Source organism: Carlito syrichta, unplaced genomic scaffold, assembly GCF_000164805.1.
Source record: "Carlito syrichta isolate Samal-C Ts95f unplaced genomic scaffold, Tarsius_syrichta-2.0.1 Scaffold126746, whole genome shotgun sequence".
Classification (NCBI taxonomy): Eukaryota; Metazoa; Chordata; class Mammalia; order Primates; family Tarsiidae; genus Carlito; species Carlito syrichta.
This window is the reverse complement of record NW_007070842.1, coordinates 7,642-13,996: the sequence shown is the minus strand read 5'-3', so window position 1 is coordinate 13,996 and position 6,355 is coordinate 7,642.

Below are 6,355 nucleotides of genomic sequence, written 5' to 3'. Positions count from 1 at the left end.
CACTGCAGCGCCTCGATCCTTATGTTGGCCTCTGGATTCCTGGGCCTCTGACTCCAAGGCCGTACTGAAGAGGTGGAACCCAGATGACCAGCAGAATCTCATCAGATCTCCTGATGCAGCTGCAGGTGGAAAGCCAATGACAGACTCACAGAAAACACTGGAGACCCGTCGCCTGCCAGGAGCTACCTGTCCTGGGGTGCTGGCATTTTCACAAGAGGACCCGGGCGACGTGCTCACACCACCCGGCACCCTCATTTGGAGCTAGTTGGGAGAGAGTTCAAGAACTCAGACGCTGGCTGGGCTCGGTGGCTCAGCCTGTCGTCCCAGCACTTTGGGAGGCCGAGGTGAGTGGATTGCTTGAGTCCGCGGGTTCGATACTTACCTGGGCAACTTGACAAGCTCTCATCTCTACAATAAATAAAAAATGAGCTGGGCGTGGTAGTGCGCGCCTGTAGTTCCAGCGACTCGGAAGGCTGAGGCGGAAGGATGGCCGGAGCCCAGCGGGCCGAGGCTGCGGTGGCCGGGAGCGGCCACTGCCCTCCAGTCTGGGCGACAGAGGGAGACTCCACCTCAAAAAGAAAAAAAAAGAACTCAGACTCTGCAGTGACCCCTCTGACTGTGCCTTCACCTGCCTCCAGCTTCTCTAACTCTCACCCCCCGGAGCTGTCTGCGCCCTCAGCGTGCGTGAACCCCAGCCCTCCCCACTTGGGGTGCTTTTCTGGGTCCATTCCTCTCCTCTGTTCCCTCCACTGACCACTCTGTCCACACTGAGTGGCTCATGACCACTCTGTAGTCGTTTCCGGCAGCCTGGAATACGTCACCCTCTGATTCTCTGTGATTTCGGCCTTGCCAGTTCTCAGCCCCGGGAAATGCCCTCTCTTCACTCTGTCCTCTTCTCTGGCCGTCTCTGGCATGCTGAGGAATGTCACAGTCCAAAGATGTGTCTGCTGATATCACCTGGTTTCTTAGAGCTGTCCAGCAACCCTTTGGATTCTTCTCTGGTGTCTCCTTCCATTCCCCAAACCTCTCTATTTTTTCCCAGCCACCACTTTTCACTCAGCAATAACATGCTTAAATCTTAAAAACAACAGGCCAGGTGCAGTGGCTCATGCCTGTAATACCAGCCCTTTGGGAGGCTGAGACCCGAGAGGATTGCTTGAGCCCTAACCTAGGCAGCATAGCAAGGCCTTATCTCTTTAAAAAAATGTTTGAAAAAATTAGCCAGGCGTGGTGGCTCACACCTGCAGTCCCAGCTACTCAGGAGGCTGAGGCAGAAGCATCGTCTCAGCTCAGTAAGCTGAGTCTGTGGTAAGCCGTGATCGTGTGACTGCACTCCAGCCTGGGTGACGGAGTGAGACCTTGACTCAAAAATACCCCCCAAAACAAAACAAACAACAACAAAACAAACAGAAACCTTCTTTGATCCTGTGAACCCCTCTGGATAGTCCCTTTACCAGCAAACTCTGAGGGACCTGCTTATCGTGTCTGTTTCTGCCCATCACGTCCCTCTTTGATCACACAATTCAGTGGCTGTCCCTCATCTGTTCTTTCTTCTTTCTTTTTTTTTTTTTTGAGTTGGAGTCTCACTCTGTCGCCCAGGCTTGAGTGCAGTGGCACGCTCCTGGCCACTGCAGCCTCGACCTGCTGGGCTCTGGTGATTCTTCCACCGCAACCTTCCAAGTAGCCAGAACTACAGGCGCACGCTACCACATCTGGCTGGTTTTTTTTTTTTTTTACTTTATTGTAGAGACGAGGTCTCACCAAGTTGCCTGGACGGGTCTTGAACCCATGAGCTCAGGCAATCAATCCACTCACCTCGGCCTCCCAAAGTGCTGGGATTACAGGCTGAGCCACCGAGCCCAGTCGGCATTCTTTCAGTTTCTCTGGGGCAGCTGAGACTGTGGGTCAGCTCCCCTCCTTCAAAGTCTCATCTTTCAACTTCGAAAATGCTGTGGTCTTGACATTCTCTAAATCAGTTTAAAGCCAATTATCAAGGACTCTACGGTGCCAGGTATTACACTAACATGCAACAGGGATGTGAAAAGGGGTTAATCTGCCCTCAAGAGGCAATTTGTTTGAAAAGGAGACAGACCAGCTCTGTGGCTCAGCCTGTCATCCCAGCACTTTGGGAGGCCAAGGCGAGTGGATTGCCTGAGCCTGAGGGTTTGAGACCAGCCCGGGCAACTTGGTGAGACCTTGTCTCTACAATAAATAAAAAATTAGCTGGGCATCGTAGCAGGCACCTGTAGTTCTGGCTACTTGGAAGGCTGAGGCAGAAGGGTTGCCAGAGACCAGTAGGTCGACGCTGGGGTGGCCGTAAGCGTGCCACTGCCCTCCAGCCTGGGTGATGGAGTGAATCTCCGACTCAAAAAAACAAAAAAAAAAAAAGAAAAGGAGACAAATACACTTGTCTTAACTTCATTCTGTACCATCCTCATCTGTCCAAATTCTGCCCATCCTCCAAGAATGGTGCCAAATCCTACCTCATGCATTTATCCAAAAGCACTTCTGTGTGCTGGCATTGGTAAGACCTCCGTGGAAGTCAGTGATGACTTCAGGCCCTATCATCACCCCTAGAAGGCCTCCACCCAACCAGACACGGCTCCTTCCAAGACTTCCGTGGTTTTGTTGCCTGGATCTTTCTTTCTGCACTTAATAGAGCTCTCCTTTATAGTCTAGTATTGCGGAGGGTGGGGGGATACAATACCCTTTTCTTTTTTTTTCTTTTTGAGTTGGAGTCTTACTCTGTCACCCAGGCTGGAGTGCAGTGGAACGCTCCCGGCCACCGCACCCTCGACCTGCTGAGCTCAGGTGATCTTTCTGCCTCGACCTTCCAAGTAACTGGAACCACGGGCCCATGCCACCACGCCCGGCTTATTTTTTGATTTATTGTAGAGACGAGGTCTCGCCAAGTTGCCCGGGCTGGTCCCGAACCCCTGAGCTCAGGCAATCCTCTCGCTTTGGCCTCCCAAAGTGCTGGGATGACAGGCTGAGCCACCACACCTGGCCTACTATCCCCTTTTCGAAATTGTTCCCCACACTCATCGGGCACCTTCTTTAGCCAGAGTCTGAGCCGGGTGCTGCGATAGACAAAGAGGACCCAGAAGCTGCCCTCAAGCAACTCAGCGTTGGTTCTGTGCCAGCTCTCTGATGCGCGCTCTCACGCCTTCTAAACTCCGCACTCCTGGTGGCTCCTGCCTCCTGCTTGTATGTCACGGTCGCGACTCATTTTTGGCTGTGTAGGGAGATAGCCTGGGATACCCTCTCTTTTCTATCTTGATAGGCAGGGAGCAGGGCTTGCAGGTGCCCCTGGCATGCCCGGGCAGATGTCTCCATCTGGAGAGCCTGGACCCCTCAGGGTGGGACACGTTCCCTCTAACTTGGACCAGATGACTCAGGAACATTCAGCAGGGCCCGGCTCGCCCCGCCCACACGCACGGCTTCCCCATCCATAGCTCCTGCACCTACGCTCTGACCTCTCCCTTCTCTAGTGGCACCGCCTGTCTGCATCACACGTGTCTGCTTTTGGCCCTTAGTAAATTGCAGGTCAATGGATCCTTTCTTCCCAAATAGACTGTAAGCCCGAGGAGGGCAGGAGCCAAATTAGGGTTCCAGCTGCCTGTCGCTTTCCTACACTAGTTAACAGGGATGGGTCAGTAATTAGGTCTTTAAAATACTGATTGACACGACTGTCATTTGTTACTTCTTTTGCTTAAGGCATTGTCTCCAGGAGGTCCTTGTAAAGATCCATGGGAGCAATTAATAATAACCTGGAAGCAATTAATCCATGAATTTACCCAGTGGTTCTTGACTAAAGTGTCATGGCGTGCTGATATAGGCCAAGTGATCTGTAATTACCGTAAGTACTGGTGCTACAGCCAAGCATCTTATCTCTATTGTTTCCGTTATCCTCTCCAACAATCTTATGAGTATGTAATTGTCCCCACAATACTGATGGAGAAACTGGAGAATAGAACGCTTTGTTTTTTTAAATTTTTTGAGTAGGAGTCTCACTCTTTGGCCCAGACTGGAGGGCAGTGGCACGCTCCCAGCCACCACAGCCTCGACCTGCTGGGCTCCGGCGACCCTTCCATCTTAGCCCTCCAAGTAGCTGGAATTACAGGCGTGCGCTACCACGCCTGGTCAATTTTTTATTTATTTTAGAGACGAGGTCTCGCCAAGTTGCCTGGGTAGGTCTCGAACCCACAGACTTAGGCAATCCACTTGCCTCAGCCTCCCGAAGTGCTGGGATTACAGGCTGAGCCACCGAGCCTGGCTGAATAAAACTCTTTAATCTGTTGAAGGTCACACCACTAGGAGGTTAGGAAACTGGGATTTGCGCTCAGGTCCTTCCTTGAAGAGCATTTGACCCATTTTCTCATAGTCTGATAGGAGATTTTCTCTTTTTCCAAACATGCTTTCTTTTATTATTATTATTATTTTATTTTTTGTTTGAGACGGAGTCTCACTCTGCCACCCAGGCTGGAGTGCAGTGGCACGCTCACAGCCATTGCAGCCTCAACCTGCTGAACTCAGGCGATCCTTGCGCTTCCATCTTCCAAGTAGCTGGGACAACAGGCACGTGTCACCAAGCCCGGTTAATTTTTGTTTTGCTTTGTTTTGTTTTTTGGAGTTGGAGTCTCACTCTGCCCACCCAGGCTGGAGTGCAGTGGCATGCTCATGGCCACCGCAGCCTCGAATTGCTGGGCTCCGGCGATCCTTCTGCCTCAGCCTTCCAAGTAGCCAGAACTACTTGGCACACGATACCACACCCAGCTAATTTTTTGATTTTTTATTGTACAGATGAAATCTCGCCAAGTTGCCCAGGCTGTTCTTGAACCCGTGGGTTCGGGCAATTCCCTTGCCTCCGCCTCCCAAAGTGCTGGGATGACAGGCGTGAGCCACTGCATCCGGCCAATTTTTTAATTTATTGTAGAGACGAGATCTCGCCAAATTGTGCAGGCTGGTCTGGAACCTGTGGGCTCAGGTAATCCACTTGCCTCGGCCTCCCAGATTGCTGCAATTACAGGCTTGAGACAGTCTGGGTGACAGAGTGAGACGCCAACAAAAAGAAAGAAAGAAAAAAGTCACAGCTGAGAATTGTGACTTGGCCTCGGTCACCCTCCCTAGAAAAGAAGGATGTTGAGGTGAGGGTCACTGCTCCCGAGGTCCTCCTGGACAGCCATTGGTGGGAGTCCTGGGGAAGCTGGGGACCGGGTGGCCGGAGGCTGACACTTGGGGGAGATGGGCAGAGGGGAGAAATTCAAGGCGGGGAGACAGACCTATGAGCCCAATAAAGCACTCCAGAGGGGTGAGGAGACAGCAAAGGTGGGGAGAAGGAAAAAGGAGACAGAGGCTGTTTAGAGGGGCCTGAGGGCTCATGGGGGTGGTGGTGGGAGTGGCAGTGGCCAAGTCCGAGGTGTGCACAGCGCCCTGGTGCACCGAGGGAAGAGCGCCCTTTCCCTGAGTTCTGTGCACCCCCTGCAGAGGAGAGGCGGAACGTAAGAACTGGGGTGGGCAAAAACCAGGAGGGCCAGCGAAGAGCCCCCGGGAGGGAGAAGACCAGGCGAGGGACCAAGTTCTGGGGCAAGCATTTTATGTGTTAATACAAGAATAGAAATTCTGCAATAAATATCATCTAATAAATAACATCTCCAAATAAATAAATATTAATACAACACACTTAGAGTCATGAGTGGGTAGGGCTTTGGGGCAGGGCCTGGGGGGGCTGCCACCCCACACCCCAAAATGCTACTGCAATGTAAACTTTCAGGAAATTCTGTGGCTGTGGCTACAGTTGCCCTCCCCAGCCCGGGCAACCACAGATACCCTGGAAAAGGGGGCAGAGAGGATGGCAGCGTGATGCTGGCAAGGAAACGTAGGCATGTCCTGACGCTCAGCGCGGCTTCTCGCCACTCTGTGCCGATTGCGCTGGTGACTCCTGGGTCTGATCTGGTCTGTCCCTGCCCCTCTGCTTTCAATATCGTCTCTTCCGGTCTACGGGCCACCTCCAGTGCAGACCCCACCTTGGGTTTTTAATCTCATCTCTTCTTGTTTCCTGAATCGGATGTGTGGTTATCTGTGGGCAGGGGTGCCACCCCCGTCCAAGGAGAGTGGGGCAGTCACAGGGCTTCACCCCAGAAAGGCATGTGCGGTGTGGCCCCCCCAACCCCTGTCCTCAGGTGTGCTTCCTGAAAGTGCCACTTGAGAGGCTGGTGGGCACTGGCCAAGGAGCAGGCAGGAAGCAGGAGGCCGGAGCCTTTGCGTCAACTTGAACCACTTTGGACTCCCCCGAGCATGGCTTCCTGCGGAATGACAGGGCCTGCGTACCTCCTCTCCAGGGCCTGGAGGCCTC